Genomic DNA, 24,788 nt, shown 5'->3' with positions numbered 1-24,788 from the left:
TATTTTGCAGGCATAATTATCAATAAACCTAAAGAAAATTCACAAAAACGGGGGGGTAGGCATATTTATGTGCAAAATAAACCAATAAGGATTAATTTCTTCAGTTCAATTTTCATATCATTGTGTGCAGAAATGTTCAGACTACTTTCCAAGTGAAAAAAGTATTCAAATTGACCAAACATAAGCACTGCAAATGAAGAGTTTTCGGTCCGGGTCAGGGTGACCCGGGAACAGAAGATTTGTTACTTTTCTTATTAAGCTTTTTAATCATGAGGTGGAACACCTCTGAAGTTCACCATAATTTGCTTATTTATTTTATTTATTTGTTTCAACTTCTATGCCTCCCAATCCCATGGGATTCAGGACAGTTTACATCTTACTTAGAGTAATTGTGACATGGTTCCAAAGGTCTTGCACTGTAAAGTAATTCATGTTTGCAAGCTTTATTTCTCTATATTACTATTTTCAGTAAGACCTTTTTGTCTTTCTATTTTGGCAGACCATCTTTTTGACTTCGTTGGTTCAGGACATGACAAGTTAAAACTGCACTACAGAGATCTTGGAGGATGTGGATTCATCTTTGCAGGTAGAAAATAAATAGTGACTGAAGTTTAAAATCTTATTTAGATGCTCCCAAACTTGGTCGGTACTGGAATTTAAAATCCCCACGCGAACCTCCCTACATACTTAAAGATCTGTACTATTCACTTACTTATTCACACACATCTATTTTTTTCACCTACTCAAAACATTCAGATAATAAAAACTATTTTTTTAAAAAAACATACATGATAATAAAATAGGCCTCATACATGTTAGTCAACCTAAACAGTGCCAATAAAAAGCTTTTGCCCTTATATTATTCTCTCTGTTCCCAAGGCCCTGCAGAAAAGTATTGCTTTTGTTGCTTTGTGGCCATCCTGACAGGGTTGAGTAGGCTATTTTCAGTCTGGGGAAACCTACAACCATTAAGATCAACTCCCAGGCCACATTTTCTTTTCTCAAGAGAGAAAGGAATCTGCAGCATACCTTTCTGGCCAGGCTGTATTCAGTAAACAGATGTAGTCTGGGGAATGCTGTTTATTACATGTTAATGTTTATGTTTATTAGATTTGTATGCTGCCCCTCTCCGTAGACTCGGGGCGGCTCACAACACAATAAAAAACAGTTTATAACAAATCTAATAAATTTACAATTTAAAATATTTAAAAAAAACCCATTATTAAACAGACATACACACAAGCATACCATATATAAATTGTATAGGCCCAGGAGAGATATTTCAGTTCCCCCATGCCTGACGACAAAGGTGGGTTTTAAGGAGTTTACAAAAGGCAAGGAGGGTAGGGGCAGTTCTAATCTCTGGGGGGAGCTGGTTCCAGAGAGTTGGGGCCGCCACAGAGAAGGCTCTTCCCCTGGGGCCCGTCAACCGACGTTGTTTAGTTGATGGGACCCGGAGAAGGCCCACTCTGTGGGACCTAATCGGTCGCTGGGATTTGTGCGGCAGGAAGCGGTCTCGGAGATATTCTGGTCCAATGCCATGTGCTATAAACTCTTTGAAGTATCTTATGGGGTTTTTTTTAAGTTTCCCGTGTGGCATGAGACTTGGAAGCAATAATCATTGTCTTTTAATACCCCATAATCTCTTGTGGGCTGGGAGTCCGGGCAACTGAATGGAGCTGAGTGTTTACTGGCCCTCCCTGATGCCAATGCAGAGTTATATTCAGTAGATATAATCTCATCCTGCTTAGAGAGAGTAATATCTGCCTCTACCTAGGATCTAACTCATAGCCTCCTGATTGTGAGGTGAGAGCTCCACCTCTGGGCCCCCGCATCATTACCTGAGAGCAATATATCCTAAAAATAGAAATGTGAACATTATGTGGAAAAAATGAATGACCCTCTTGATCAGTGATGGTGAACCTTTTTTTCCTCGGGTGCCGAAAGAGTGTGGGCATGCGCCATTGCGCATGCACGAATGTCCACACCCATAATTCAATGCCAGAAATGACCTGTTTCCCAACTTCAAGTGGGCCCAATAGGCTCATGTTTGGCCCTCCCCGGGCTCCAAAGGCTTCCTTGGAGCAGAGGGAGGGTAAAAATGCTCTCCCCCATCTCCCGGAGGCTCTCTGGAAGCAAAAAACGCCCTCCAAGAGATTCTGTATCAGCCAAAAATCAGCTGGCCTGCACACACATGCACATTGGAGCTGAGCAAGGGCAACAGCTCACGTGCCAGCAGATATGGCTCGTGTGTTACCTGTGGCACCCGTGCCATAGGTTTGCCATCTCTTCTCTAGATTGCGGTGTTTTGAATACTGATTTTCTATTTAAGTGATTTTAAAGTATATTTCCCCAGCATTCTATAATAATTTAAAAGGGGACATGCCAAGAAAAAACACTTGCTTAAAGAATAGCTTTGAGTGTTGAATGGATAGAAATGGCTTTCAGAAGATCACAGGTTCTTTGCTACTTGCAAATGGCAGCTTTTATCAGCTGATAATGTGTATATTATTTCCCCAATATGCAGTGACATTTTTGTTCTTCCTGCATCATTCAAAAGGTTAGAGATAAAATAGGTTACGTGAGCATTATTGGTACAAGTGATAAATCTATCACTGAAAAGATACCATTCAGTATAATACCTGCATCCTTTTAAAGCATTCCCTTATGCAGATGTCTTTCCAAGCTAAATGCATGTTTATACTGAACCTAAATATTGGTCTAAACTGTAACAGCAAAATACAGAAAAGCAATAACAATGATATAAATAACTTCCATAGGAATCAAAGGAATCAAGATTAAAAACACAACAACTCCTTTTAGGTTTTTCTGATTCTTACAATCCTGAAAGTGTTGAAAAATAAACCATTACCCCCCACACTAGCCAGACAACATATCAGCCCCCTCCCCTTTTACAATTCATTTCTCAGGAAAAAGCCTTAAATATGATAGAGGTTTTATAGATGGGTTTATTTGCATCTTAATTGGTATGGCATAGTGGAATGTAAGTACTTATAGCTATTGAAGGGAGGATTGAAGGTAAAGATATCCATAGAACTAGCAAAGTAACTATGCTAGTTATTCCCCTTTACCATTGCTTACAATAAGATGGTCCTATATTTTAAATGTATATTTGAAGTAAATGTAAATATAATTATAAAAATAAAGTTCAAAGGCTTATCATCTGGATCCATATATTCACAAGATGTGACTATTGTATTTATTGGCCATCTTTTTATTATGTAATTTTTTACTCTTTTGTTAATTTTTTCTTGACAACTTAATTATTGGTGTTCCCCACTTTTGTGTTGTTCTACGGGTACTCCAAAATTCTTCTCTGATTCATCAATATAAGGTATGAAAGCGTATTAAAGTTAGATCTTTAGAGGAATGAAGCTAAACAAAGGAATTGCTGTATTTCTTTTGTTCAGTGTGTATTGATACTTGCAAATAGATCGGACTTTCCTTTTATTAGTCTTGACTCAACTACCTCATATGAACTTAATATATTTCAGAAGTTTTAGGAATTATGGAAGGGTGACAAAAAAAAGGCCCAGCATAGATCTGCTGTTCTGCACAATTATTAGACTAAAGTAACCAAATGAGGGAGAGGAACATACCTATATGCTCCTCTCTTCAACTTGCTGCACCTTGCAAGATTTCATACTCCCAGAATTCCAATTCCAACCAATTCTGGAAAATGTCAATTTAGAAAGCTCTATTCTTGCATCCTAGGCTGATAACTGTTTTCTTTTTTTAAGCAAGCCACAGTACATCATTTTGCCTTTACCTGATGTAATTACAACAGAAAGAAAAATGGAAGGCTAATCCAAATGATGTGATTGCCAGTTTGATGTATCATGTTTTCTTTGCATTAGGCACATCTTGCTTAACTTGTAATTACCCTCTTCAGTAAGCAAGAGCTCCGAATATGTTGTGCAACAATAGAAGCCAAAGCTTTCAGCTGTTTCTCTCATGAGTTCATGCAGCTGCTGTTATAGCCATGTTGCTTTCAATTTAGCATGACAAGTGATCATCCAGGGCCTCATAACACTACCTACTCTGATAGAATCCCTCTCCCTCAAGATCTTAATAACCAAGCAAAGAAGTAACATTCTTTGTGGCAATCAGGGGACCACTGCAGGATAAATAAGGAAACTTCTCTGTTAGAGGACAACAATCTGCCATTTACTTCACAGATTTATCTATAATTTAAGCCACAGATAGAACAACCACATGTTCTGTAGATACTCTCAGCGGATGGGGAGAAGTTATCTGGAGTCTCATGAATCATAGGGAGGATTAAAAGCAATGAACATTTATCTTCTTAATCCTGCGAAGCAATACTATAAAGCCAAGGATTACAACTTGCTGTGCATGTAATCTTTGTTTGGGGATAAAAAGAAAAGTGTCAAGCTTTTCCTGTATTATTCTGGGTCTTGTTTTGCTTTATTTTTTTAAAAAAATACTTAGGGAAAAAAAATTCAATTAGCTGTGATGATGCCATTGAGGGACCTTAAAAATTTTTTGGGGGAAAGTATTCATTTAATTCTCAATAAGGTCACTAACATGGACAAAGGTGATGCTAATTTCATGTTGCATCTCCAATTCTATATCTTATTCATGAAAACTGAAATTGCTGTTATGACACTTCTAGTCAGAAAGATCATAAAAATCTCTACTAATATGGGTTCTCTACCATGTGTCCAAAATATTGCACAACTATTGTGTCTGCAAAAGTGCCAGTAATGTTATATGCTTAAAAGAGAAAATAGGGGATGCCTGACTAAGAAACAGACAACAAGCACAAACAAATAATGCTTCCCATACCACTTACAAAGAATATACTTGATTGAATAATTTGTTTAATATTTAATCTGTTGTAACGTATCATAAGAAAGCAGAATCATTTATTTATGCTAAATCATCCCATTTGTTGTTTGTTTTTACACTGAGTGAGTAGTAGCTTCTTCCCCTTGGCTAGAAAGTTAGTAGAAGGAGGACTAAGACAAGGCAACTGGAGTCAGCCATGGAAAGTTCCAACACAAATAATAGAAGGGAAATGGCATTAGCATTCAAGGTTCAGGCCATGCCATTTCAGATTTTATACCAGAATCTCATCTATATCCAGGAATGGTACTCCCTCATGTGAAAAATCAGGAAGGTGGAGGAGTGCTTAGCTGCAACGAATCAGCTGATTAGCATCAGTTATTTTCCAACACTGACCAAATCTCTCTAAATCCCAGCTATAAAGAATTTGCCTCCTTCAATACCAACCATGTATTTTAGTGGATACTTTGCTTTAAACTTCCCTTGTATCACCATTTATATAGTCATTGGGATATGTCTTGATCTGTAGCCATTGCTTCACTCATAACGTTATTTGATCCATGAAACTTGATAAAAAATTGCGGTAGTTTTTATTCATTTAGGTTTTTTACAGTGATCTTCCTTTACAAGAGGCCTATATCAGGGGTGAAATTTAGCAGATTCTGACAGATTCTGGAGAACCAGTAGTGGAAAGTCTGAGCAGTTGAGAGAATCGGCAAATGTTTCTGGCTGGCCTCAGAGTGGTGTGGGAATGGAGATTTTTCAGTATTCTTCCTCCAGGAGTAGGGAGGGAATGGGAGTTTTGCAGTATCCTTCCCCTGCCACACCTAACAAGTCACACTCACAGAACCAGTAGGGGGAAAAATGAATTTCACTTTCTGACCTATATGCATTATCTACAGCGGTGGGCTATGAGCCGGAACGCTAAATTGTGCTCACCGCCGTGGCTTGTAAGTTCTTGCGGGACCAGCGCAATTTTGCTGCTGCACCTGTGGAGGTAGCAAAATTTATTTATTTATTTATTTATTTATTCAATTTTTATGCTGCCCTTCTCCTTAGACTCAGGGCGGCTTACAACATGTTAGCAATAGCACTTTTTAACAGAGTCAGCATATTGCCCCCACAATCCGGGTCCTCATTTTACCCACCTCGGAAGGATGGAAGGATGAGTCAACCTTGATCCAGTGATGAGATTTGAACCGCTGACCTTCAGATCTACAGTCAGCTTCAGTGGCCTGCAGTACAGCACTCTACCTGCAGCGCCACCCCGGCTCTTGCGCATGGAGCCGCAGGTAAAACCTCACTGAAACACGGGTGCAATTTTGCTGCCTCCACAGGTGCAGCAGCAAAATCACACTGGTCCCACAAGAACTTATGAGCCGCAGCGGCAAGCGCAATTTAGCGTTCTGGCTCGTAGCCCACCGCTGATTATCTATTCCATCAAAGAATGGCTGTTTTGCAGGTTTTTTCCCTGTAAACTTTGAGTAGCAGAAGAGTAGGCTGGAACTGATTCTCCATCTGTTTTGCCAAACCTGCTAAATTTGGCAGCCAAATGACAGAGTGTTAAACTCCTTGGTTTATTTTGCCCATCTTACTATTATCTGGTGTTAAAGTAGTTATCCTGGGTCAGGAGCCTTGTAAAATATATTGAGGAGGAGGCATTGCTTATTCACTAACGAAGTTTCATTAAAGCAAAGAGAGCAAAGGAATCTGTATAACAATTCTTCTTCCTTTTATTTGCTTCATTCTAATGTGACACTGGCATTTCTCTTTAAACAACACAAGAAGCCATGCACAATTAGTAATCAGAGGTGCAACATTATTTAGGTCAGCCATAAGTTGCAAGTACACACACAGCTGAAGGCAGGCTGCTGAGCTGAAAAATAAAAATGGAAACTTAGAACTAAAGCTAAACAGACAGAATCAGTAATGACATTTTCTGTCTTGCAATATATGTACCCTTAGTGGTTTAGCTTTTGGTTGTCATAGCTGATCTCAGAGAAGTGTTTATTTAAAAAAAAAACAGTAACACCATCTGTCCCACCCCCTCCTTTCTTATACCAACAACTGTGTTCCTAATTAGCTCTGTTTGGATCACAGCCACCCCTGGTATTGCCTCTTTTATTTTTTATCTCTACTCATCTTGTATTAGATGGAGTACTCATGTAACAGCTTTGGTGGACTCAGAATGCATTCTTTGACATGGACCTCAGGCTGGTCTGCATATGCTCAGGGCAAGAATAAATTGAATGCATATCGTTCTTAGTGCTGCTTTTTCACAGTTTGATCACTTTGTTCTTTACTGCATGCTGCTATATACAAACTCTTTATTTTTTAAGAGGACAATAAACTGAAAATGGTAACCTATTCACAAAATAAATTGTCCAGTGAAATATTTTCTTACAATGTCAAAAGTTGCCATCAGTAAAGTAGAGAAGCAGGCTAGTTATCTGAATCTACATGAATATAAATTTAATTTGAAAAAAAAATATGATTTCATACTATTTAGACCAGTGGTGGCGAACCTTTTTAGCACTGAGTTCAGCAGCCGAACTTCTGGGTTCTAGCATGCATGTGCTGCTGACAATCAGCTGGCTGGTGCACATGCACAGGTCGGTTTTTGGCACTGCCCTGCATGCAAAGGGATCACGTTCCGGAAAAGCCAAAATTCTGGGTGCTAGAATGTATGTGCATCTGACAATCAGCTGGCCAGTGTGCATGCACACATCAGTTTTTGGCACTGCTGCATGACAGCTGATCGTCATGTGCACATGCATGCCAGAAACCTGGAAGACAAACAGGCAAGGCTGTGTGTATTGGGAGACATGGCTTCACGTGCCACTTTGGTACACATGCCATAAGATCGCCATCATTAGACCAGCGCTGGGCTACTAGATGGAATGCTAAATTGCGCTCGCCGCCATGGCTTGTAAGTTCTTGCGGGACCAGCGCGATTTTGCTGCTGCATCTATGGAGGTAGCAAAATCGCTCACGGAGCCGCAGGTAAAACCTTGCCGAAACAGGGGCACAATTTTGGTACCTTGACAAGTGCAGCAGCAAAATCGTGCTGGTCCTTCAAGAACTTACGAGCCGTGGCGGCGAGCGCAATTTAGCATTCCAGCTCATAGCCCAACACTTGTTTAGACAATGTGTTGCTGCGTTTAAAGTGTATAGTTCATATAGTTTTTCTTTTTTAAAAACAAAATGATTCTGTTTTGCTGGTACTCATTGCTGATTCAAAAATCAGTGTTTCATTTTGTTCTTTCTTCCTTCGTTAGTCACTTCAAAGTGAGTTGAAGATGCTCATTTATTATAAAACTTATATCATAAAGTCACCCTCAAAACTCATTTTATTCCTGCAAAATCAAATGAAACCACCTGGCAATTAATTTTAAAAAGTACTATATATAATTGCCCTTTTTTGGAATACTGTTCACAAATCAGGTTGAAGATATGACTTGCTAATATCATCATAGTCTTATTTGTGCATTATGAAATTAGTATACTTATGCAGAATAGTTTAAAAGTAATATATATACAACTTGCAATAATTTTGGAGGGCATTTTTGATATACCAGCTTCCTGTGTAAGGAAGAGAAACCTTTTAAAAATCTTTGGTTGTACTTTTAAGTTTTAAAATTTGTTTAGGATTGTTTGATTTTGCAGTTTATATGACTGCCCAAGTTGTGAACTGCTAATGTAGGATTGAAACATGAACAATGTTCAATGAAACAATTAACATGAAAAAAAATCTGAAGGTAGAACATAAAACAACATAATAAGGCTGATCCCAAACTTGGTAAAAGACAGACAACCACTTATCAGATGAGACTAGCCAACATCTTAGCCAGTGCTGAGGAGGAAAACAGAATAACTTCCTTATTGAAGGCCAACAGAATACAGGCTGTGCAAATCTCATGCATACAGGTATGTTATCCCAGAGGATAAATGCCATGAGAAAAAAGCAAAGCTGTAAAGGTTCCATTAGGTAACACTACATCATAGAGGGAACCTGAAGAAGGTTCAATTTTCAGATCTCACAATTCAATTACACACATTTGAAATAGGCAATAATAGGCAATAAGTTAACTTTGTGCTACTAAGGTGAACTTGTATTAGAATCTTGTTTTCTATTGGATATACTGTATACTTATTTATTTATTTATTAGATTTGTATGCCGCCCCTCTCCATAGACTTGGGGCGGCTCACAGCAACAATAGAAAACAGTTCATAAATCTAATAATTTTAACGATTAAAAAAGAAAACATTAAAATCCCCGTTATTAAACATACAGACATACCATACTTAAATTGTATAGGCCCGGGGGAGATGATTCAATTCCCCCATGCCTGATGGCAAAGGTGGGTTTTAAGGAGTTTACGAAAGGCAGGGAGGGTGTGGGAAGTTCTAATCTCCGGGGGGAGCTGGTTCCAGAGGGTCGGGGCCGCCACAGAGAAGGCTCTTCCTCTGGGGCCCCCCAAGCGACATTGTTTAGTTGACGGGATCTGGAGAAGGCCAACTCTGTGGGACCTAATTGGTCGCCAGGATTCGTGTGGCAGAAGGCAGTCCCTGAGATATTCTGGTCCGATGCCATGAAGGGCTTTATAGGTCATAACCAACACTTTGAATTGTGACCGGAAATTGATCGGCAACCAATGCAGACTGCGGAGTGTTGGTATAATATGGGTATACCTAGGGCAGCCCATGATTGCTCTCGCAGCTGCATTCTGCATGATCTGAAGTTTCCGAACACTTTTCAAAGGTAGCCCCATGTAGAGAGCATTACAGTAGTCAAATCTCGAGGTGATGAGGGCATGAGTGACTGTGAGCAGTGAGTCCCGGTCCAGATAGGGCCGCAACTGGTGCACCAGGCAAACCTGGGCAAACGTCTCCCTCGCCACAGCTGAAAGGTGGTTCTCTAATGTGAGCTGTGGATCGAGGAGGACGCCAAAGTTGTGGACCCTCTCTGAGGGGGTCAATAATTCCCCCCCCCAGGGTTATGGACGGACAAATGGAATTGTCCCTGGGAGGCAGAACCCACAGCCACTCTGTCTTATCCGGGTTGAGTTTGGATATATTGGATATATATATTGGACATATTTTCTGTTGTATGCTGTCCAGAGTTACTTGATTGTGGTTGACCATGTAAATTAAATAAAAATAAACCATTTCACCTTGCAAAGTACTAGTATTACATGGGTACAGTACAATGCACTGATAATCACCTGTGTTGCCCTATTCTGGATCATTTACACCTTCTGAATGGTCTTCAAGAGTACTTCATGTATACAATTCAGTAGCATAAGCAGGAAGTAACCAAGAACTAAGTAACTATGAGTAGAGCCTCCGATCCAAGAATGGGAATAAGTGGCACGCAAGGTAGAATTTATCCTGGCTATCTGCTGTTCATGTGGGTGTGGGGACATAGGGTTGAACTTTCAACTGGGTGGTGAAACCCTGGAAACTTCAAATTCAGGTTTCATCCAGATGTAGCAACATGGACCTGAGAATAAATTGGGACTTTGAGGAATACTTTCACTTGGACTTTGATTTATTTCTGGATGCTATTTGGAACCATGACATCTACCCTGTAAGCCTGTGAAGTCACAGCCTACCTAGCTGCCCCTGTCCACCCCCACCATCCCACCCTCCCTTCCTTATTCCATTCCCTACAGCCCACAGCCCTGACATGTTTGCTTGCCTTCCATATGATCTTCACAGCATGCAAAGGCAGGCAAGTGGGAAGCCACGTGGAAGGCATGCAAGCATGTCAGGGCCACAAGGAAGGGAGCTAGCAGCCTACTCCATTCCCTGCAACCCAGAAAAGGCACAGCCTTTTCATCTCACTCCCCTCTTTGAATTGCCCTGCAATTTTCTGTCTTTGCAGAAACAGGATGGATGATTTGTATGAGGATTGGCAACAGAAATATTGGCAGCCCTCTGGGATGATGAGTGGGGCAAGAGATAGCTCCGAGGTTTACTTGGGCAGTCAAGCCAGGTGGCGGAGGGAAACTCAAAGCGTTGGGGGCTTCAGAAGGGTAGAATGTGCTTCAAAATGTGCAGCTCCTGGCTCTAACAGTGAGTGACATGAGTGATGTCAAGTTGGCCATGAAGAGACTTATGAAGAGAGATTGCTGAAACTGGGCATGGATAGCTTAGAGAAAAGAAGGGCCAGGGGGGACATGATAGCAGTCTACAGGTACTTGAGGGGTTGCCACAGAGAGGAGGGGGTCATGCTGTTTTCCAGGGCACCAGAGGGTCAGATGAGGAACAACAGTCAGAAGCTGACCAAGGAGAGATTCAACCTAGAAATAAGGAAGAACTTCCTGACAGTCAGAGCGACCAACCAGTGGAACAGTCTGCCAGCGGAGGTTGTGAACTCCCCAACTTTGGATATTTTCAAGAGGAGATTGGACTGTCATTTGGCTGGGTTGCTATAGGATTTCCTGCTTAAGCAGGGAGTTGGACTTGATGACCTGCAAGGTCCCTTTCAACTCAAACAAACAAACAAACAAACAAACAAACAAATAAATTTGACCACCAAGCCACACCCACAGAACCAGTAGGGATTTTTTTTTTAGATTTCACCACTGCTTTGGAGCATACTCATCTGGAATTTAGTAACATCTTTGATGTGGACTCCAAGAGCTTTCTGAGATTAACAGTTGGCCTATGAATTGAAAAATAATTTCTGTCCTAGTATTAGGAGAATAAATGCAAGCACCTATTTATGAATTCATGATGAGTTCAATAGTCAGTAGAAGAGTTTGTGCAGCGGTTTGATTTCTTGCAACTAGGAGTATATTTGGACTAGTCGATTTTTATATCCAGGAATTATTTATGACATTGCATGAAAGCACATATGTGGTATAAGAACATTTGTCATCTTTAGTCCTTTTCAAAATACAGTCATACCTCGTGTTACGAACCTAATTGGTTCCAGGGGGAGGTTCGTAAGACGAAAGGTTCGTAAGACGAAAGGTTCGTAAGATGAAACATTGTTTCCCATAGGAAACAATGTAAAGTCAATTAATCCGTGCAACCCAAAAAAAAGCCCCACAAAAAAACGCTGCCGCCCGTCTGTCACCTTTTAAAACAGCCTGGGGGCTTCTCAGCGACCTCCCGAACGCCGAACGCCAAACCCGAACTTTCGGGTTCGGCGTTCGGGAGGCCGCCGAGAAGCCCCCAGGCTGTTTTAAAAGGTGACTGCCGGGCGGCGGGGCTTCCCAGCAGCCTCCCAAAGCCCGAACCTGGAAGTTCGGCAAAAATTCGGGGTTCAGGAGGTTGCTGGGAAGCCCCCCAGCCTGTCTGTCACCTTTTAAAACAGCCGGGCGGCTTCCCAGCAGCATCCCGAAGCCGAACGCCAAACCCGAACTTCCGCGTTCAGCGTTCAGAGGTGCTGGGAAGCCGCCCGGCTGTTTTAAAAGGTGACAGCTGGGCTGGGGGGCTTCCCAGCAGCCTCCCGAACCCCGAACCCGGAAGTTCGGCAAAAGTTCGGGGTTCGGGAGGCTGCTGGGAAGCGCCCCAGCCCGACTGTCACCTTTTAAAACAGCCGGGCGGCTTCCCAGCAGCCTTCCGAAGCCGAACGCCAAACCCGAACTTCCGCGTTCAGCGTTTGGAGGCTGCTGGGAAGCCCCGCCGCCCAGCTGTCACCTTTTAAAACAGCCGGGGGGCTTCCCAGCAGCCTCCCGAACGCCAAACCCGGAAGTTCAGGTTTGGCGTTCGTAACACGAAAAAAGTTCGTAAGAAGAGGCAAATTTTTTCTGATCCCCGGGTTCGTATCTTGAGTTGTTTGTAAGATGAGGGGTTCGTATCTTGAGGTACCACTGTATGTGAAACAGTTGGGACTGCATTTTTTGTTTTGCATGATGGTAGACATTTTTGTTTCCAATACAAGTTTCTTTCTGTGTATCATACTGCTCATTGAGAGAAAACAGAACAATGAAATATTATGCTGCTTAAGTAAACATTAGTAAAGCAAATATGAGTTTATGCAAATCACTATATGTCTTGTGACACAAATTCCAGCTAATAATATTTCACTATCTTCTACTTTTGAATTACATAAAGGTCAACAAACCCATCTGATCATTATTTGGTGTCATTGTGTATGTGAAATGAAATGGAAGTTTCAGCTCAGTTTCTAATGGCTGAAATTGTTACTGAAAGACTATAATCAAAGCTAACACTAATTGGTACTCTTGCTGAATAATTGTGATCATATTGTGTGCTTAAATATGGGAGTTAACAATCAATAATTACATAAAAAAATTCTTCCTCTGACAGAGTGGGATGAAAATACAGTGATCCCTCGATTTTCGCGGTCTCAATTTTCGCAAAACGCTACACCACGGTTTTTCAAAAAATATTAATTAAAAAATACTCCACGGTTTTTTTGCTATACCACGGTTTTTCCCACCCGATGACGTCATACGTCATCACCAAGAGTCTTTCTCTTTCTCTTTCTCTTTCTTTCCTGTCATTCTCTGCTTCAATCATTTTCTCATTTCTCTTTTTTTCTCCCCTTTTTTCTATCATTTCTCTCTCTCTTCCTTCCACTCTTCTCTCTCTCTCTTTCTTCCTCTCTCTCACTCTCTTCCTTCCTTTCTCATCTTTCTTTCTCTCTCTCTTTCTCTATCTTGCTTCTTCCTCTCTCACACTCTCTTCCTCCCTCTCTCATCTCTTTCTTTCCTTCTCTCTCTTTCTCTATCTCTCCCCCTCTTGCTCTCGAGCGGCCGGGCGAACGGCGGGTGGCCGGGCGGGCGGGCGAGCGAGCGGGCGAGCGAACGGGCGAGCGATCGAGTGGCCGGGTGAGCGAACGGGTGAGTGGCGAGCGAGCGGCCGGGCGAGTGAACGGGTGAGTGGCGAGCGAGTGAGCGGCCGGGCGAGCGAACGGGTGAGTGGCGAGCGAGCGAGCGGCCGGGTGAGCGAACGGACGAGCGGCGAGAGAGCGGGCGGGCGGGTGGGCGAGTGACGAACGGCGGGTGAGCGGGTGCTGGGGGGACGGGGGCAGCCGACATTCAAAGCAATCTTTGTCGGCTTCCGCACTTTCGTCGCTCCCCGCCTCCACCATCTGCGCATGCGCGGCCATGGAAAAAGGGCGCGCATGCGCAGATGGTGTTTTTACTTCCGCACCACTATACTGCGGAAAATCGATTATCGCGGGAGGTCTTGGAACGTAACCCCCGCGATAATCGAGGGATCACTGTACTTCAAATTGTTTCTGCATAATAAGGGAAGTTTTCAAAGGAAAAAAAAATCTGCTTTTCCTGAAATCCAGTTTGATTTCAGGTTTACAAATAACTTTAAAGAACAAGAAATTATCCTAAGTGAATTAATTGTTTCAAGAGCTCATACGTTAGAGATCATTAATTAAACAACTGAATGATAAATCATTTTTTCTAATAATGAATATGGACACTATATGATTAAATGGTCCACTGTGTTAAAATCACATACTATAAGTTTGAAGCTTTGAAAGGTTGACTTAATGAAACTTTAATTAAATTATTATATCATGGCCTGCTTAGAAGTCACAATTTAATCAGATGATTCCAAAATGCTTCAGAAAACTGACAGATATTTCTATTTCTATTGCTCCTGGGATTCTTTTATACCAGGGCTGTCAAACTCCCAACCCCTGGGCCAGATGCATCCCATGCCAGCCATGCTCATGCCTGGTTTAGCAAAGGGGACAAAAGTCCTGAAACTTCATGTGACACTGCAACGATGATGTGAGTTTGACACCCCTGTTATAGACATTCTATAAACTTTTAATTTAAATTCTATGTATGGAGAACACTGAGTGGGTAGGAGTTGAGTTATAAGGTGGGCTTTCTGAAAATAACACGAGTAGCCAGCTGAAGAGTTTTGTCACATTATTAAATAATTCTTTTTTGTGCGCCTAGGTTAATATTACTTTGAGTATTAATTAATATTACCAGCCCTAAGCCATATCTTTAGTGGGAGATCAACTTATGTTTCAGCTATTTTAATTGTGCTCAGAACGTATCAGTTTAACACTATGGTCTTGGTCAGATTTCATGACCTACCTATTATTTTACATACTGCACATAACTAGGGCAGGTTGAGACATTACATTACAATAAGTCAACATCTGCCAAGCTTGCACTGGTAGGCAGCAGTCCAAACATCTTTTTGCTTTTTACAATGGAGGAGAGAAGCTATGACTGACTTTTTGTTCTATGCTAGTCAATTCTGCAGCCTTTGCTAATTAACTTATTGCCACACGCTATCAGTATATTAAAACAAAGTCATGACAGTGTTGAGAGGGTTCTTTCTGGGAAAGGCCAATTATATCAGATTTCACCCAAGGAAATGTAGAGGCAAGAAGCTGAATGAATCCACACTGACAATTAGGTTCTTCTTCTATGTCCTAACTAGAAATGGGTTCTGTCCATCCTGACACCACACTAAAGCCACAGACTGCATACTCATCAGCTAGAGACCTTCACGATGAAAGATAATATATAAATAATGCAAAAAATAGCAAACCAATACTTTTATTTATCCATGAATGTTTACTAAAGCTTTCTGCACTGGAAGTTTTGTTTGTTGGGTTTTGCACATGTTGTCACATGAAGCTTCTATTGCAGCAGCACAATGTTAAATCACTCTACCATCTTGGTTTCCCCTGCAGATATCACTATCTCTATATTTTTATTAGCACGATCTCTATATTTTTATTAGTGCGGTAATAGCCAAGTATGATTGATTACCTGACATTGCAGTAGTGAACACTCAAGGATCATTAGAAATCAAAGTAATATAGTAAAGAAAAAGCAGTCTCAATCAATGAAGAGCTGAAGAGTGCATTACAGCAGGCAGACAGTGGGGAAAGTCAGATAAGCGGTTATCTTCATCATTTCAAAGTAGATTTAACTGTGTAAACTACTATAATTTGTGAAAATGCCACTTTTTCTGGCTATATAACACCCCTTATCTTGTTTGCTAGGGGAAATACAAGAAAAATGAACTGTAGACATCCAGCAGAAATGAAGAAAGATTAAGTACCCTTGGTAAAAGAAATGGAGTATAAAATGTGCTGTACTATATGAAAAATGTTTCTTGGAGATTTTGAGTATCATTTCTCCACTTTACTTTACCAAGGGGAAAGGAAGTATCACCAATCCATATTAGAAAAGAGCAGTGCTCTGACAAATAAATTATGCCTACCGAAACAAAGCTACTAACCTTAAACACAACAATAATACCTTTTAAAAATTTAGAATGGTTCTAATCTGAGCATTTTTTCTTCAAACATCAGGGGGTAAAAACAGAGTGTGTTTTTCAGGAAGACAATATATCTTAGGTTTATTATTATTTTGCTTCATCACATAGTCACACAGATACTTAAATTGGATTTAGCATTGTTAACCAACTATTGAACCCCTCCCAAGAACATTGGATAGGCAGATATTGTTGTTTAATAAAAAATAAAGCTATCACTGAAGGGTGTCAGTGCTCCAGATAGAATTGCAATTGACTGATGGTGATTTTGTTAATCCCAATAATGTTCAAATGGTGTTCCAGTTCTTTAGGGATTTCACCCAAGGTACCTTATTATAATTACTGCTGTCTTTGCTTTCTTTTGTCATAGTCATTTTAGTTCCATTTGTAGGTTTTTGCATCTTGTGAATTTCTCCAGTTTATTCTCTTGTCTCAAAGATGCTTTATCCAAAAGGCAACTGGACTTCCTTATTCTTTTTTTTTCTTTGAAAACATTTCTCATCCAAGAAGCTTCCTCAATTCTGAAACGTCATCTGAACTGAAGAAGCTTCTTGGAGGAAAAGCAAAGAAAAAAAGAATAAGAAAGTCTAGTCGCACAAGGGGATGTGCGCATGTGCATGAGCAGAGCGAGCCCATATGTGTGAATTGTTGTGATGCAAACCAGTGGCAAAGGTAAGTGGAATCCACCCCGATCCTAACTACTGGACCACCAGAACTTTATCCTAACCACTGGGGCATCAAATCTTAACCATTGACCACCAGTGATCAAATCCTAACCACTGAATCACAAAAGAATGAAACTTAACTACTGGGACATCAGTAAATGTATTCTAAACACCAGACCAGGCATCAGCAATCCATGGCTCTGGAGCCGCATGTAGCTCTTTCACCCCTCTTCAATGGCTCCCTGTCAGTAGTTGGCTCCACAATTGATAGGACTTTCAGTTAGGACAGGTAGAGGAAAAAGGATGCTGGGCTAGGAGGGAACTCTATAGTGAGGGAACTGGACTTCTGGTCGGCTCAATAATTGAATGGGGGGCTTCCAGTTAGGACCTTTGTGGTTCTTTGAGTGTTTAAAGTTGCTGACCCCTGCACTAGACCACCAGGGACCAAATCCTAACCACTGGATCCCCAGGGACCAAATTTTAACAACTGTATCACCATGGACCAAATCCTAACTACTAGACCAACAGGGACTGAATCCTAACCACTAGATTACCAGGGCCCCAAAACTAATCACTAGGTCACCAGATAAATTCTTAGACCACCACTAGACCACCAGGAACTGAATCCTAACTATTTGACTACGAGGGACAGAAGTCTAACCACAAGACTACAAGGGAAATCCCAACCACTCTGTGTTGTTGTTGTTGTTGTTGGTTCATTGTACAGTCAAATAGATATTCGGTGGATTCTGTATTTTTGCCTACCTATCAAGTTGTTTCCAAGAATACAGATATTGTCACAGGATTTAAGCTGTTCCAAGTAAAGTTACCTTTGCAACTCACTGATGGTGAGTTGCAAAGGCAGCCAACAGTATTCCAGTGGTGCTCCAGCTGTTTTGGGATTGCACCCAAGGTGCCTATTACTATTGGGACTACTTTTCTTGCTTCTGTCATAGTATTATATTTCTATTTGCAGGTCTTTGTATTGTACTGCCATATCCTCTGTCCAAAGTTTTTTCTCTTTTTTTATTGACAGTTGTTTAGTCTGAGGTGTTATGTGGCAGGCACCTGTCTGTTTGAATTATAAAGTCCCAGAGCAATTTAGATTCTTCATTTTCTATGACTCTCTATTTTATGGTCTCACCAGTTCTTGCTAGCAGGCAAGTGTTATTTCTTGCAGATTTTCCAGAGCACTATAGTTGCTACTTTGTCATGACATTGCTTGTAGTTAGTATGGTCATTTTCTGGCAGCCCCTAACCAGAAGGTCTACTATTTATTCAGCTTCTGTGCGGAAATGGCATGTTCTATTTGTTGCTGTCTTTTCAATTCTGGCTTTGTGTGCATTTTTTCTGAAGACTTGGTCTTATGCAGTCAGAATTAGCTCTTTCTTCAGCTTTCCTTCTCCTAGCCATTGCCAGGTCTTGTCATTACCTGCTTTCCATGCATTTTTTAAAAAAATACTCTGCCTATGTAGTGCTTTGTTTTCCTATAGCCACTTTGACTATGTAGTGCTCTGTTTTCCCATGTCATCCTGTTCTTCCATTCTGTTCTTCTTCATTCTTACCAACCAGTTATACTTACATACCTCAGTGCATCTTCTTCACTATCTTTCATCTATTCTTTCTTACCTTCTTCAGCTATCTGGTATACTTGCAACATTCCATGCCTACCTAATTTTGTTGGTGTGTGGAATCTGTCAATGTCACTGCAAAGATGAAGAACATGATTCATCATCATTATTTTTCTAGTATTCCTATCCATGGCTTTTAATTCTGTTTGTGTTCTGTACCACTATTCCAACTGTGTATCTAATGTTTGGAATTGCCCAACTGTTGATTGCCTTGATAATATTTCCGCCACTGAGCCTGGACTTTAAGATCTTTACTCTCTTTATGTATTCACTTCCAATCTTTTCCTTAATTTCAATGGGCCTAATGTTGTCAGATGGATACTCAGGTGTTTGTAGTAATTATCTTCGTCCAGACTGTTGATGTTGATGTTATTTTTTCTGATTGCTTCAGTTTTTACTATTTTTCCCAATTTGATTATGAGTATGGCATATTTGCCCAGTCCAAACTTCATTGCAATACCTTGTCTGTATATATGAACACAAACAAAATGTTAAAAAGTTATGATATTTATGTACATAGCAATACTATCCAAATTATATTAACGTAACAAGGATATATTTACAATTCCCAGGGCATGTCACAACGTTTAAGTACCCCTAATGTTTGGAAATGGAAAGCTGAAAAATTGACACATGGCCAGTGATAAGCAGTGATTCTGTTTAATAAGATGTTTTTTCCACACAGCTTCAGATTGTCCATGTAAAGGAAGTTGGAGAGCCTGGCAGATATTTTTGATATTGGATAGCCATGGCGTGATTTTGTTGTTACAGAAATGGCTTATATTTACTAAAAAATGTAAAGGAAAAAGTTGAGGCTACATCTATATTTTGTATTCTACTGAACTGAAAAGTCATTCCTTTTCTTTTCTTTTTTCCTTTCCATTTTCCCTTCTGATTTTTATTTCCATTTTTATTTAATGTTATATGACTGATACATTCTTTTCAGATATCTTATTTTTGTTGGACTTCATTTGCAATGACAAATGCTTATTTCTTTGTTTTCAATCTTTGTATATTGATGATGGATAAACACTTTTCCCCCCTAGTGGTCCTTCAAGCTTATGCCCTTTGTTGCTCAGACAAGAGTCTTAAGACCTATCATTCATATTTCACCAAATGTTCAGTAACTTCAACATTTAGTGCTATCCTTGTTGACCGGGGTGATGACCAAGACAGTATGAGTTTCTGTAACTTACGTCTCACTGTATTTTTATTTTATTTTTATGGGAGAGACATTGTTTGATTCTTCTAATGAGACTTGTGTAGTATGGTTGAGCCTCTAGTATAGTATGGAGCTCATCTTCAGAGCACACAAGACTCACACCAACATCACAGTATTTCCTCAATATTTTTAAATGTTTTTTTTTAGAAAAGATAGCATAGCTAATGATTCCCCTATTAAATAAATTAAAGTATTTTATGCAAGACAGATAAGTGGGAAAAACTTCTTAATGCAATTTTTGTGTCCTAACCTTTATTCTAGATAATGCAGACATTTTAATTTATAGATTTCAGAGAACTATAGTGCTTGCAAGAACCTTGTATGTTTCAGATCCAAGTTTCACATTGCAGAAATTACTACCCTGTTTTCCCCAAAATTAGACATTCCATGATAATAAGTCCAATTGGGTTTTTGAGTGCATGACAATAAGACCAAGCCCTTATTTCAGGGTTTTTAAAAAAAAGACAGGGTCTTATTTTCAGGGAAACATGGTATGAAAATATGATGTAGGATTATTGTCAACATTGGTATTTCCTATTTGTTCTCATTGTGATTTAAGTGGTTAAGGCAGTCTTGCCCTGAAACAAAAAGAAATAAAGTCATAGTATTAACATGGACAGTGAACAAGGTATGACAAAAGTCTAATAAAATGAAGAAATGAAACTGACAGCAAAGCGAGTTTTCAAATGATGGGAGTCCTGAAGTCCAAAGTCTTCAGATCAATTATGAGTATATTTAAAAGCTTTACATCATGAGTGGCCCATTCTGAATTACTTCAAAATTTAATGCTTATTATTCTGATTTTTTTGGAAAGCTCTTTAAATTTAAAAAATCCCCCTTTGATTGCAGAACCCCTGCAGAGTGCTATGATTTCTTGAGGTGGAACACAGATGTTTATTGCGCTTAAGCATGGCATTGAAGAAGGATGGGGTTTTTTTCTTTTGGCATGGTAAACATATCATTTACTGATGGCTTTCTCTTCTCCCATTTACCCCATCTTCTCCCACTGACCATTGAGAGGCAGTAACAGGAAAAAAAAGACACAGGAGATAAGATCTGATTTAGTTCTGTTCTCTCCACTATGATGAAGGATTGGGTTTAGAAATGGGCATTCTTAATAGTAGACCCTGGCTGGTACATTGAGTTTCTGATGCACTCATTAAGGGTCACACAAACCTCAGAGGGGTGCGGTGCTGAATAAAAATTCAAGAGAAACATCCTTCAAGCTGTGCTGTGTGAAAAAATTTGACTATTTAATTCTAATTCTGTCTAATAAAAGGATGCCATGGAATGACTTTCCATCACTGCTTGGTTGTTCTACTTTGTGTCACTGCTGTATGGCTTCAAGTTAATAACATCACAATGATTTTATAATGATGATCATGATCATCAAGTTATTATCAATGCAGCAGTATAATTTTTTTTCCATAGTGATCAGTTCCTAGGCTATTCCTTCAGTCTTTCGGTTCATCACTATTATAACTGAGTTTGTTTTCCCCAAAATAAGACATTCCAATTGGGCGTTTCAGTGCATAGTAATAAGGCTGTGCGCTTATTTCAGGGTTTAATCCTTATAAAACTGGTAAGGTAAGTAGCATTGTATTATTATGCTGATTTTGATAGGAAACCTTAGATATCTTATGTCTAAGGGCATAGTTTGTCTGTAAATGATTATTCAAATTAGTGATCTCAGGATATGAGTTGATGCAGAACAAAATTATTTATTTTATTTATTTATTTTGTCCAATACACAATGAGGGTTTTAGTGGGTATACACATAGTAAAATATATGATTAAGGTTATAAAAGATATACTTATAGTAAAATATATCTAAGAAAGAATAGAAGAGAAGTTATAGGAATAGAACATATCAATGAAAGAATAGAAGAGATATAGGAATAGAAGAAAGGTATAGGAGATATAGGAGAGCAATAGGACAGGGGACGGAAGGCACTCTAGTCCACTTGTACTCGCCCCTTACTGACCTCTTAGGAATCTGGATAGGTCAACCGTGGATAAACCAAGGGTAAAGTGTTGGGGGTTTGGGGATGACACTATGGAGTCAGGTAATGAGTTCCATGCTTCAACAACTCGGTTACTGAAGTCATATTTTTTACAGTCAAGTTTGGAGCGGTTAATATTAAGTTCTTGTGTTGTTGTGGTTGAAGCTGAAGTAGTCGCCGACAGGCAGGACGTTGCAGCATATGATCTTGTGGGCAATACTTAGATCTTGTTTAAGGCGTCCTAGTTCTAGGCTTTCTAGGCCCAGGATTGAAAGTCTAGTCTCATAGTGTTCTGTCTGGGTCACTCCGGAAGCCAATACCAACCCAAAAAGAGAAGCCAGACACACTGGTAAAAGGCAAAGGCAGTTTTATAAAAGTCAAGAAAAACACAGGTAACAGAAAATGTCCTTACAAACAGGAAAATGCTGTATCTTCAGATATATCCACGAAGGCAAAAGTCCATGCAGCAATACAGAATTCTTGCTGCCAAGCCAAGGCTGTAGATAGCAGACCTACACCTCCCACGGGTCTTCCAAAGCCACAAGCCAGGAACAGAGATGCCGAGAAACAAGACAGGATAACGCAACTTCAAACTGATAACACTCCACATGGCTTCAAGGGCTTGCCTGCCTTTTAAACCCTGCTAAGGAGGACCACACCCAAACCCAGCTGTTCCTAATTCAGTGCTGATAATACTCCTTTAATTGATCCTTTCTTTGATCTTACCGTCTCTGTCGCATGTCAATGACGGCTTGTGCGTCATCACCTAATGACTCCAAGCTACTGGCTGGGGAGAGCCCCCCCCCCCCCCGGGGCTCTCATGCTGTTCTCCTTCATCCCATTCCTGAATTTCCTCTCCCCCGTCCGACTGTTCAGCCCCCTCCTCTTCGCTGTCCTCCTCCTCCGGGCATGGAGCCAGCAGAGACACAGCTGGTCCCTGAGCAGCCTCAGGCTGAATCACAACACATAGGGTATTCTGTTTCGAGGAGGAGGGAAGGGCTCTTCTGGTGAAGTATCTTTGGACATTTTCAAGGGTGTTAATGTCTGAGATGTGATATGGGTTCCAAACGGATGAGCTGTATTCGAAGATGGGTCTGGCGAAAGTTTTGTAAGCTCTGGTAAGTAGTGTGAGATTGCCAGAGCAGAAGCTACGTAGGATTAGGTTTACAACTCTTGAAGCCTTCTTGGCTATGTTGCAGTGGGCTTTGGCACTTAAATCTTTTGTTGTTAGTATACTAAGGTCTTTAACCTAGTGGGGTTAAAACAGTGCATAGCACTGCATAACAGTGCATAACACTATGCACTGTTTTATGTTGTGTGTATATTAAACTTGCTAAAAAATCAGTAACTATATATTAAAAAAACCGAGTGGGATTAGGGTTAGGGTTAGGGTTAGATGAGATACTAAGAACTCAAATTCTAGTTGTGCACTGATTCAGTGTAAAGGCTGCAGTTGATCTGGAATGAGGTGATACTGGGTGGCCTTGAGGACAAATGGAACTGCCTAACTTCCATTATCATCCATGAACTTCTGAATCAATAGCCTTTTGGAAGAATGACAAGATCATGAAGGGAAAAGAGAAACATTGATTATATATTTTGCTATTCTTGCAATTGTTCCTCGGTATTGTCCAGGATTTCTTCTTTTCCATCCGTATACGTAGTGATGTTTCCTTTGTCACCAACCAATTTATATTTTAACTATTCTTGATCATGTTTTCACTTGATTTACTATCCAATTAAAGAGTTTTTCTAGTTGCCACCTTTCATACCTTTCATTTTCATATTTTTAATTCTTTCATTCTTTGGCAATTATATTTTAGTATATTGTATTTAAAGAAAATTACTTTAGTTGGTTTTGTGTATTAACACCTGCCTGCTTCATTCATATATTCTTTGCATAAAGCATCATTTTTAAATATGAAAATATATAAATCATTGTACATTGTACAATATTGTACATTTTATACCATTTGCTTTTTTCTTCCTTTTAACTCTCATCTGATAACAGCCTTGTCACAAATTAAATGTAGTGGTTTGAACTAATCATTCAAAAGTAGAAGCAAAGTGGGGATGTGAGTTAATTTGTATTGAGCACATCTAAGCACAAAACATCCTTTTCTTGAAATGTTGTTCTTGCTTAGCCTCTGAAATTCCATAGGTTGTTTTCTACTATCCTGACTTTCTTGTATTTTGGGTGTTAGGTGGCAACCATCAACCAAGTAATTTTGAAAGAATACTAATGTGGAGCCAGGAACAATTACATAAGCAGAAATTATGCCAGATAGCTGATCAGTAGCCACCTTTGAGGAAGATCTAGAGCAGGGGTCCCCAAACATTTTACACAGGGGGCCAGTTCACTGTCCCTCGGACTGTTGGAAGGCCGGACTATAAAAAAACCTATGAACAAACCCCTATGCACACTGCACATACCTTATTTTAAAGTAAAAAACAAAATGGGAACGTACTATTTAGAGGGGGGGGGGGAAGAAGTCTGAAATTCATATATGTTTATGTTTTGTTTTTAATTTTCTTTTGTTAACATCTGATTGGCTATACTGTACAAGGTTTTCTTGGCTTATAGAAAAATGTATAAAGAAAGAAGGAAGCACTTTGGCATAATGGTTAATAAGTTAGAAATATAATTGGTGTTGTACTTTTTTGAGGAGGGAATTTAATTAACTGGATGGCAAAATTAGAAAAAAACCTTTTGCAACATTTTTGATGATTGATATTAGTTACTAACAAAATACAGTGATCCCCCGATCATTGTGAGGGTTCCGTTCCAGGACCCCTAGCAATGATCAGGTTTTCGCGAAGTAGCGCTGCGGAAGTAAAAACACCATCTGGGCATGCGCAGATGGTGTTTTTACTTCCGCAGCGCTAGCGAGGAGCCGAAGATTGGGGTTCCTGGGAAGGGGACTCAGCTGGGAAGCGGCGCGGCTGTTTTAAAACGTCGCCGCTGCCATGGGGGGCTTGCCAGCACCCCCCGGACCCCCAACCCGGGTTTGGGGGGCTGCTAGGAAGCCCCCCATGCTGGCGGCGACGTTTTAAAACAGCCGCGCCACTTCCCAATGAGTCCCGAAGACAAACGCGGAAGTTCGCCTTTGACGTTTGTCTTCGGGACTCAGTTGCGAAGCCGCGCGGCTGTTTTAAAACGTCGCTGCCGGCATGGGGGGCTTCCTA

The 24,788-nt window shown here is 40.3% G+C and overlaps 1 protein-coding gene across 2 annotated transcripts in view; it reads left to right on the top strand.

Annotated features, from left to right (window-relative positions):
- The window catches only part of CDH12 (cadherin 12), an 896,151-nt gene that overhangs the window by 273,870 nt on the left and 597,493 nt on the right, over positions 1 to 24,788 (top strand). For both annotated transcript variants that reach the window (XM_070747115.1, XM_070747113.1), the window contains one exon: positions 500 to 586. The gene's annotated coding sequence lies outside the window, so the exon portion shown is untranslated. The remainder of the gene's footprint in view (positions 1 to 499; positions 587 to 24,788) is intronic.

The sequence above is a fragment of the Erythrolamprus reginae genome, chromosome 3, assembly GCF_031021105.1.
Source record: "Erythrolamprus reginae isolate rEryReg1 chromosome 3, rEryReg1.hap1, whole genome shotgun sequence".
Taxonomy (NCBI): Eukaryota; Metazoa; Chordata; class Lepidosauria; order Squamata; family Dipsadidae; genus Erythrolamprus; species Erythrolamprus reginae.
Note: the sequence above shows the minus strand (reverse complement) of the source record. Positions and strands in the feature narration are given on the sequence as shown.